The sequence below is a fragment of the Homalodisca vitripennis genome, chromosome X, assembly GCF_021130785.1.
Source record: "Homalodisca vitripennis isolate AUS2020 chromosome X, UT_GWSS_2.1, whole genome shotgun sequence".
In the NCBI taxonomy this organism is placed as follows: domain Eukaryota; kingdom Metazoa; phylum Arthropoda; class Insecta; order Hemiptera; family Cicadellidae; genus Homalodisca; species Homalodisca vitripennis.
The window spans coordinates 18,021,073-18,032,603 of NC_060215.1; the positions used below are offsets into that span (position 1 = coordinate 18,021,073).

At 32.4% G+C, this 11,531-nt stretch overlaps 1 protein-coding gene across 1 annotated transcript in view; it reads right to left on the reverse strand.

The window, feature by feature from the left end:
* The window catches only part of LOC124368748 (twitchin-like), a 260,447-nt gene extending 253,787 nt beyond the window's left edge, over window positions 1–6,660 (reverse strand). Inside the window, 1 exon segment of the mRNA XM_046826091.1 lies at window positions 6,512–6,660. The gene's annotated coding sequence lies outside the window, so the exon portion shown is untranslated.
* Between the last annotated feature and the right edge of the window lie 4,871 nt (window positions 6,661–11,531).

Here is an 11,531-nt window from a genome sequence, read left to right on the forward strand (position 1 = left end):
ATAAGAAGATAACTACTGAACAAACGTGTCTTTTTTGTAAGAAGTCGTAGGGAACTCCCTTTCGATTACGTAGATGTTTCTCACCTATGATTTCCACTGTCCGCGACAAGATGTTGCACTTGCCCTTTTAAAATAAGCTTCAAAGGCCTGATATGATTAACATGGATTCCGGATAACCGAGAGAAACACCTTTAAACTTGTCGATTTATTTGAGGATGTTTTACATAGGTTGATTATCCATGACTGTGATATAGTATGTATAGATTTTCCCTGGTAAAAAGTTAGTGTTCATTTAATTTATTAGTCCAATATAGTATCGATTGAAAGCCGTGTGTAAATAGTATGTAACTGTTCTTTGGGTAAATACCATTAAGCTACGATTTTAACAGTATTTAGTTTATTTATTGTTACATAACAGATGTATTCAGACGGAATGAGCGACATGTATGGCAATATATAAGCAACTAACTTTTTATCACTAGTAATATTTCGTTAAATTCCAACATATTTGTATAACAAGATATATACAATATTCGTACAAATCATTTACATAGGGAAAGTTTGTACAAAATACATCAAATATATATACAATATTCGTACAAATCATTTACATAGGTAAAGTTTGAACAAAAAACATCAAATAAGTTCTAGCAATACGTCAGTAGGGAAAAATCAACCATATATCCCCTATAAGTTTTAATGCTAAGACTTAAGGAAGATAATAAAACGTTTTTGGTAAGATATATGACATTTTCTGTACACGATAATTTAAATTAATATGAACTCGTTTGTGTAGAATATTAATTTCGATTAGATAATTTTATAATCCCGACCTCCCTAGTCAGTACTTTCTGAGTAGGTAGATTCGAAGAATAAAGTTCCCTTTACATGACGACCGATCATTACCGTCTCTTAATATAACTTAAGTTTAATACTGTGCATTACGTTAAAATCCGAATGTAAAACATTTTTATATTCTAATAATGAAATCACTATACCAAAATCAACAACTAAAGCACTAAAATAAACGTAACGTACTTTTAAAAACTTGACACGGGGAAAATCTGTTCAAAGCGCAAAAACACTCGATTTGGCTGTACGAAAAATTCTGATAATGATTGCCATTTCCATCAACATTGTCGACATCGATGACTCGATTACGATATATTGCGATATATTTAAAATATCGCGTGCATACAGGCGTTTTGTAAAACATGGTCTTGTGGGAGTGAAAATAATACGCTCAAACGTTAAACATGTTACTATTAAAAATAATGTAATGCAAAGTAAAAACCGAGTTTTCATTCAGAAAAAACTGTGAATAACGCAATGAGTAAGAAAAATAAATTGCTTACTTTTCAATGTCTTTGAGTGCAATGCAAATACTACAACTGCCATTGGAAAACAAAATTATTGTTATCACGAACGATGATTATTGCTAACTAGCACACGATTGGTTTCGATGAAATTGTGCTTAATTGTGACATGAATGTATCTGAGACCCATTCCATTCAAATCAGTCGCGAATTAGGAAGGGCCATTATGCAGTCCAGGTTCAATGAGTTCTATAGTATTTTTTATTGTACAATTGAATCAGTGGAAACCGAAATACTTAATTATCTTCCCAATGAAAGATGTACAGCAAATGATTTCTGAGTCAGTAAAGGCATTACCTTTCTCAATAGTGCCTTCGGTTGTAGAATAAAAGTATTATATTACTTATTATATTATTTTATTAATGGTCACATTTGTAGATATGAAATATAAAAATAAAGGAAACTATTTTTGTACATTAACAATCGTTTTCCTGTTATATAAGATAGGGTTCATGTACAGTGAATATAAAAGAATATGTTAAGGATCTTTTTTGTCAGCCCATACCAAACCACTTAAATATTACTACAGATTTGTATACATTCTAATAATTGAGAGCTCTCTCAGGAATTTATGATAAGACTGTTGAATTGTATTCTGTTACGTGATAGGCATTATCTCGGGGGATGTCTTTTCGACTCCATCAGTGCGGAGTCAGCGTTCCGCACTGATGGTCGGAGGCATTGATAGATAAGATAAGATAAGAATGTTACCCGAACCCATTCTTGTGAGACAAGATAAATTATATTTCTACAGAATATAAAACTTCAATAAAACGATTACAGTATGGTGGTTTCGTATGACTTTGCAAGGTTTGGAGTGTACTAACAAGAGGGACCATTTATAAATATTCCTTTCAATAAAATAAGTAAAATTACATTAAAAATATCATCACTTACAAATTATGTCTTATGTACTGAATTACATCTGTTATATGTCCAGTTAGAAAACGTAGAGATTTATAAGTATAGCACTACACAATAACAGAAAATAAAAAAATATATAAAACATATGCTAGTGATAAAATGTAAACATGGTATCAGAAATCGTCTGATGGTACATGATATGGTGCACTTACTATAGAGTTCTCTAGTGCAGATGTAATGTCAAGACGCTCTTAGCACTGACACCTGCTCCGTGATATCTATTTCAGGACTAGAGATCTGGCCAAAATTCAAGGGCAAACTCTTTAGATCTAATGACACATATCTGAGTCACATGCTACTGTGTTGCCCGTTGGGTTTAACCTTATCGGCATTGGACAAGGATACGGCATTTGTTTTCCAATTTTATTCACAATGGCAGGTGTAAATTACGCTCAAATATATTATGAAAAAATAATTGTAAATATAACTAATATGATATTTACACAAGATAGCTTTTATACGGTATAATGAAAGTAATAATCAACAGTTATTATATATTCTTCTTTCAAAACGATAAAAAATCAATTCAATTATGTGCACACTATATGATTTTAGAGAGTATATTGTTAAAATATGTTTATATAAAATTTTGCAGTATAAATTTCTAGTATCCTTTTCTGGAACTGAACGCCATTTTATAATGGGCAAATAACGCTAAGTAAATTATACATACATCAGTTCTTTCTTATAGCATATGTACATACACCTGGGCAATGGCTAAATTTACTACATTTCTATACATTTTTACAGAGATAATAGCACTATTTTAATTTACTACATAGAATATAGTTATTGTTGCTTTCCTGGCTTACGTAGTAGTTGTTTTATAAATAAAAAAAACAACTACTACTATATATATTTACCTTAACCTGCTAATGTAGCTAGTTAAGATTAAGTATAAATAATTAGAAAAGCATATAATGCAAATAAAAGTGTGTGTTTTATTTTTGTAGTCTTATTAATAATCTGTTACCGACTTTATATTAATTGTTTGTTTTTATAATAAAGAATTTAAGTACGGCAGTAGTATCATTTTGTGCTAGCTTCATTTATACAAAACTGTATTAAGACTTTCAAAAATTAAAACAAACGACTCGTTCATGGTCTCTATTACGGTATATTTCGTAAATAAGAATGGTCGTAATGCATTACGGTTTAATAAGCTAGTACAATGTACATAACTATTAATAAAGCAATCCTAACGGTGTCGTAAAAATGATATACTATTACATAATGTATTGCGTGTTAAGTAAAATGACCAAAAGTATAAAGTATTTTATTTAGCGTGATAAAAAATAAATTTTACATACACTACTCTGGCTAATATAATACAAATTTTTCGTATTCTAAGGAACAGAGCTCTTATATAAGAGTAGCCTTTGCGTCCTTATACTGATGTGTCACTAGTATTGCGTGCAATGGTATCTTCTGGAGTATGAAGACGACTCTATAGTTGTTATAATGTTTAAACTCGCCTATAATTTGAAAACCATTTTAAAATAATTTATTTGTGCGATCTACATTTAATAGATAAAAAGAATTGTTTGAACAGATACAAACGTTTAAACGAACAAGTAAACTTGAAGTAATTAACGGTAATCGACATTTTATCCACTAAAGTTAGTTTCTGTGGAGCTTTGCACAAAATAACACATTTATGATAATCAGTATTTGGTAATTTCAATGTGTGTAATGTTTAAGGGCAATATTATGGACAGCTTGTTATTATTTTTACAACATTAATTAATCATAATGTTTATTTTAACAATATGTACAAGTTTGTTTTAAAGAGTAACTATAATTCATCTGCTTACCCTATTGGTTTTTTGGGTAAAATGTAACAATTTAGTACTTATTATATTAACTAAATAACATGGAACTCAATTAATATAATTATTCCAAATAACCACAAAAGGGAGCAAGTTATGTTTTCAAGGACTGTTTAATGATAACTTAATGATTTACTTCTTCTTTATTGGTTTAAGTAATGAATTAAGAACGGGCGGATTACAGGAATGACTAGTAAAATAAGAGTGTAGATATATATATATATATATATATATATATATATATACATTAATATATATATATATATTAATGAATTTAAAAATAGATAAAATTTGGAATGCCATCCAACTTTATTTTGACAACATCATAAGTACAAGAATTAACAACAGTACTGGATGACTCTTTTTAAACCTTCAATTCGACTGTTTTAATCTTAACACACACAGAAAGTAATATAAATAGGCCCATTTCGGTTTTGCTTTTACTGAATATTTTAACCTCTGAATTGAACACTCCCTATCATTATAGTAAATGTCAGCGAATATTAATATTTTGCATGAAAACACGACTACTAATTCAAATATTACAATAAATTGTTCTTGTTAATTACTATACAAAACCAAAGTAGCCCTATCACATGAGATTAAACAATCTTAGCATACGCTTCTCTATACGAGTATAGAGCCAGAATAGTGTCACTGTACGTGAAATTTACTGTGAAATTAACGACACAGGTGACGGTCAGCCATAAACACCTATGATTAACAACCCGTGTTAGTTATGATGCTGCGTGGTAGTGGTGAAATATACAACACTGTGTACAGTCTAGCAGTACTCTTTGTAATGTTTCATTATACAAAGAATACTGCAATTACAAACTAAGCTGTCCACAAATATCTGTAATAAAATACGTACACAGTTCGAAGAAACTATAATACGCAAACATTATAATATATCTGATACAATTGTAAACTTAAATAGTGCCTATTCAACATATAATATACTTCATTTAAAAACGAATTCACATTAAAGTTCAGAATATGCATTCCACTATTCAGAAATCAGAAATCGCGTTTTAGAACGTATACATTTGAATTTGTATCAAAATTTCAAAAACATGTTTAGTTACACTCATGCTCCTTGAATAATTGACAATTTGGTTTATTCCGTAATAACGTGAATCTCTGTGTACAACAAAATATGTAACAATTAAAACTGTAATTACAATTAAAACTAACCAGTTATATTCTCTAACTACAGTTGTATAGTTGATCAGTCAAAATAAAACCATTTAAATGATGAAAAAGTAACGACCAAATGAAGTTGTCAATAAAAAATTTAACTTCTATAACTGGATCAGGAATAAAACTTTAAAGACGAAAGTAGGACAGATGTTAGTGGCACATACAGCAATATAATGTTTCTCTAAATAAGGCTTAGGAGGGGGGGGGCTATGTAACCCAACACTTGTGAGCTAAAAATGAAATGGTCACACACAGCTTTATAGGCCATCCCACGGTCTAATATATTTTATTTAAAACATATTTATATTAAATATTACAACATTTTCTAGAAAAATTTAAATTTGTTAAATTGAACATCTATACATAAAGTGAGTCTTTAAATAAAGCACAGATCGACTCTGTTCTAATATGATGTATTTTTTAAATACATGATTAAATATTTTTCCATACATTGCGATTTTTAAAATCCAAATATTCAATAAATATGACGGGTCTTATGATTTGAATTAATTTAAAAGTACGCACACAATTGTAATTGTAAAAAATAAAACAGAATGTGACATGATATATACTAATTTATTTTATAACTGACTTTGAACTGTCGCACAAACACTATATTTCCGTACAACTCTGTATTACCATGGAACTTACAGATTATTACGATTAGCACATAATACTTAGCTAAACCATCAGCGCAGGTATTATAAGTGATTTCACACAAAAACAAATCAAATATCCATTTAAAGATCTCTGACGCCAAAAATTGCTCTAAAAATGTTTAAACAACATAACATGTGTACAAAAACTGTTCAATGCATACAATAAAATTACGTAGCCAACATTACTGAGTCGGAATGAATAGAAAACGTTAGGCTGTTTTAGGTCTTAGGTATTGCTGTTATAAAACAAAAATTAATTCCATGAAAAAAAAAGAAATAAGCAGGTTCGAGTTAATATCTGGGCTGAATTTAAGCACCAAGCAATGTTTATACTGATTTTAAACGGTGTCATACAAAATTATTATTTTAGTTCGGTTCAATCACCCTGAGACAAGACTTGTTAAATGTAAGAAACAGCAAAATTGATTGGATACCGATGGACTACCTAAAGTCGGCGCGCGAACACAGGCAGAGCACACTGCGTTAGCAACAACACAAGACCACCAGATGTGAAACACACCTTTGAAGTATCCAAAGGTTCACCAGCGATTCAGAGGGACGCCATGATGAAACACACATCCACTCTCGCGACCGTACTCACTCACGCCGCCTTTCAGAGCCCGATAACCACTGTGGTACTGCGATGCCCCGCTCTCGAGTACCACTCCTCCCCTCCAATCATATCGAGTTAAAATTAAACTTTCATGCCTTAGTGGTAGTTTAAGAGGCCTATTAATAACAGTTATACGCGACAGAGCACCTGCCAAACTACCCTAACAATGCAAGACCAAACAATGAATCATGGGTTGATTAGATCGTAGAGTTGACTACGGAAAGTGAAACGGCTAGACCGGCACTTTGACGGAATTGCTCTCGCCAACGACCGCCGGACTTTTACAGCTCTATCCGGGATACTGCACGTCTAGCCTTGCAAACCTGTTTGGAACCGCTACTTCACGTGTCACCACATAGTGTTACAGATTTCCAACACATAATTTTTTGCCTAATTTAATTTCACTTCATAAAAATTAATGATTACTCTCTGTTTTATGGGTCCAGAGTTTAACCAACCCTACCAAACAATCGGAATCGCGGTCAATTCGGTTGTAAATAAAAAATATTAGCTTTTTTTTATAAATTCGTGTACGTATGAATGATCCATCCCTTTAGAATTTTATTCTGTTACGTGATATGTATTATCTAGAAAGATGTTTTTGTGAGTCCCGATCAGTCTGAGCCTGGTTGGTTTGAACTTCTATTTAAGTGGTTTAAGACGAGGATACGAAAAGGATTTGTGGGCAGACGACGGAATTTGAACGACAGAAATTAGGAGCGTATGGGGCGCTTTAGTTGAAACCAACGAAATATTCCAACTCTTTTACTCTTCCCCATTTTAAAACAACTCACAGCCAAAAACCCATATCAAAATTACATGAATTTGTATTTGGATTTCTAAACTCATGTGCAACATAAAATAAAGTTCGAGCATAATATTACAAAAATCAGAAAATTGTTCCCGTTTCTGGAGTTGATTTATTTTGTGAGTTTCTTGCACGTCAAGGACTCATTCATGAACCTAATTTGAGACTTTTTACTTGACGGTCATCTGCGCTGATTAATGACCATCAATATTATTACATTTCAAACCATTCCGTTTCAATTGAGAATCAATATTTGTATTAAGTTATATTGATTTTTGCTTCAATAGGCTTTAAACAACCTCTGACGCCTGATCTTCTGTAATATAGGGGCACTTTTAGATAAAGAACTATTCTGCCTGTTTCATGGAGATCGATGTTGTTTCGTTCACTTAGGATAAAATACTGAGGAAACCCCATTGCACTTAGTCCTAAACAGAATATTGTCCTTTCTTCTGGAGATATAGGATTTTCAGAAGTAAAGTTGGTGCAGGGGCCACCTCCTGTCGAGATCACATAGCGGGCTCTATACCTCAGTTGTCACTTTGGTATAAAAATAAATACAGATATCCAACCTCTGTTCCAGCCTTCTCCAGTCAAAGCTAGTAAGGGGAGATGCCCCTTATGTTTAGGCTAGCAACAGCCTTTAACACTAAGGAAACTCCACCCACTCCAATAATTTCAGAAGAATAAATCCATCCCTTTTACCATAATACCTCGTCGACTGCGGATAGTGATATGCCGCTCCTGGACATCCATGGAGGGCCAAGATGAAAGCGATACATAGGACATTACTACACTCAGTGTAGGTTTAACTGAATGTTAGCCAGTATAAAACCTTCTTGGGGGATCGGAGGTTTAGGATCAAGAAAGAAACACATTGTATATGGCCTAGCTTTCATGAAATTATCTTACGTACGCCGTAAAACGAAAACACAATCGGTCGTCCTTTTGGCAAATCTTTAAATCTTCTAATAACTCCTCAGTACCCTATAACTAACCAACAACAAACAGAATACAACACACAACGATGATACTATTTTTTAGGACAGACAAGACACGACTTGTGGAGGAGATGGACGTGTGTGTAGCTCACGACGTCCAGTCTAGACGTGACATATCAAGTAATTGATAGTGGCCAGCTAAAATATTACGAGCTTAGGGACACAATTTCTGGACTTGTCACTGACTAACTTCTCTCTCTCGACCTCCAAACATGATGTGACTACAAGAGACTTGGACTAACACCGACACTGACTCTAATGCACACCGTGCCTGGCTACAGATCTGGGATGAAGTATATACAGATTGCTTTTGAACTAAAAATAATCGCGTTGAGACTGTTCCATGGTAAGAAAATTAAATCTATGTCTAGTCCCAGCACTTGCCTGTAACAGGGGTTCGACTAAACCTGACAGTTCACTCTGAAATATATTGGAATATATTTTCTTATGTTATACGAAGTTTAATCGGATCGAGTTTAAAATTTAAGCTGTGAATTGTTTGACAAAATTCACGATGAAAGTACAAGATATATGGTATATTTGGAATAAGTAAAGAATATACTTTGATTAAGAAAAACATGGGTCAGTTCATTGAAAAGAAAAATTACCAAAACTATAAAAATGTCCTGCTTTTTTGTTTTGAAAACAAAAAGGTAATTGTTATATTTAAAAACTAGAAGAAATTTCATGAACAAAAAGTTTGAAAATGTTGACAAAAACAGTTTTCTGAGCGCAGCGACCGAACGACGCAACCAATGGTTTGTCTTGTTCACTACTTTGTCCTTTTAGTTTTTGCTGTATCTCATATAGTTTCCAAGATCCATCAGTGTAGGGATAATTCCAATGCATCATCATACATTTGGAACACCCGGTAATAGCATTATACATTTAATGGCTTTTTGAGTTTAAGTAACAGGACATAAGCTGCGCAGCAATAGAGCGCAGTATTGTAACCGTAGGTATTTTCTTTTCAAGAAAAACAAACAAAAAAAAATGTAAAAAAATAAAAAAAATACATGTTAAATACGTTTCTTATTCCTCTGTAAAAATGTTCCTCCTTTTATTTATACTATTAAACCCAATGAAGATGTTAAACCCACATTAAAAAGATTGTATATTTTCAATCTACATTGCTCGTACGTTTGATACCTAAAAGTCGATATCTTAGTAGTGTATTTATTCTTGACTGCCACTAAACCATTCAACTGTTCTATAGATTTGTATAAATTCTAATAATTGATTGCTATCTCAGGCATTTGCATTTCAGAGGCTCTAGAATTTTATTATTGTTATGTGATCTCGATGGATGATTTCTTTCGTCGCCATCAGTGCGGGTTAAAATCGAAGGTGTTGCCTTATTCCGCACTGATGGCCGGAGGCATTAGTAGATAAGATAAGATAGGAAAGTTACTCAACCCCCATTCTTGTAAAACAAGGTAAATTACACTTCCGTAGAATATACAACTCATTAATAGAACTTAGAATGAATACACCAATGAACTAATTTTCTTCGGTGCAATTTTTCTGTTTTATTTACAACAGTATCAGAAAATTAAGTCTTGCTATGCTACTGATATATTACGTGTGTCCGGCGACAATCAAAGAAGTAGCAGCACCTTTAACAGTGCTGTTGACTATCGCATTTAATACTTCATATAAGAGGGCAAATTTCCATCGAGTCTTAAACATTCAAAGGTTATAACTGTATTAAAGAAAGGATCCAAGAATTCTCCTGAAAATTATGGATCTATATATATATATATATATATATATATATATATATATATATATATATATATTCTTACTTAAACTAAATAAAGTTCATTCTGCATCATTTCTTAGAGACTGATACATTTTCTTGAGAAACATCACTTATATCACGAACTCATTTAGGAATTTTAGGGAATAAATATACTAACGATGCCATATAAATGCCTTTGTTGCTGCATTCACGACTCTGGATGGGGGAATGAACGGCTGGGATCTTTTGCGATCTGAGTCGGGCTTTTGATACTGTGAACCATAAACTTCTTTTACGAAAACTGGAGGGCTATGTTGTTAGAGGAGTTACAATGCAATGAATTCACCCCTACCTCTCTGGCAGAACCAAATGTGTCGAGGTGATGAGTTGTTTGATCAAATCATGTTCTAGGTTTCTTTCTATAATCTCTGGCGTTATCCAAGGCTCTATTATAGGTCCTCTTTTGTTTCTGTTATATGGAAATGATCTTAGCACCCACATAGAGTTGTTCAAGCAAACTCTACTCAGTTACTTGATAATTCTCTACAGTTAGTATTACTGAATCTTGGTGTGTGGTTTGAAAGACACAGTTTGTCTTTAAACGTAGATAAAATAAGCATGCTCTATTTTGGACCACATAAAATTTCGACTGAGATTCCAAATTTTGCCACTGTATACAATGGGGCTGCATGTTTTGTATCTAATACAGTTCGTTTACTATGGATGCATATATTTCCTGAATTTAATTGGAAAACTCACATTGATAAGCTATATAGAAATTTAAATAGCTATATATTGTTTCTCATAGATATTTACAAAAAAATTAATCCCTGTATCTGGATTCTAAAATAAATTTATTCTTCAAATGGTGTATTATTTTTTTTATCCACTGGTATAGTATGGTATCCTCTTCTGGGGAACTTCATCGCCATAATCTTTCAAGTGGGGTTTTAGACGGCAGAAAATGACTGAGGGTGATTTGTGGTCTCGGGAGCTGGGAGAGTCGCCGAGAAGTATTCCCTTGTGAATATTTCCTTACCCTTCCATTCTTGTTCATATATTCAATATGTGTTTTTAATTTAAATACCTCTCATATTTTCCAGTACATATATATATATATATATATATATATATATATATATATATATATATATATATATACTGGACTCAAAAAACAGAACATAATAAAAATGTCTAGAACCAGCAATATACGTATTGTGTTTGCGTATATATACTTATTCTACACGATTCAAAACATGGCCTTGGTCAAAAATGCATCATCATACATTTTTCCACATATCTTGGGTAAAAATATTGTAATGCTCTACAAGACAATATCTAGTGAAACCCTTTCAGTTTATACAAAAATTAAAAAAA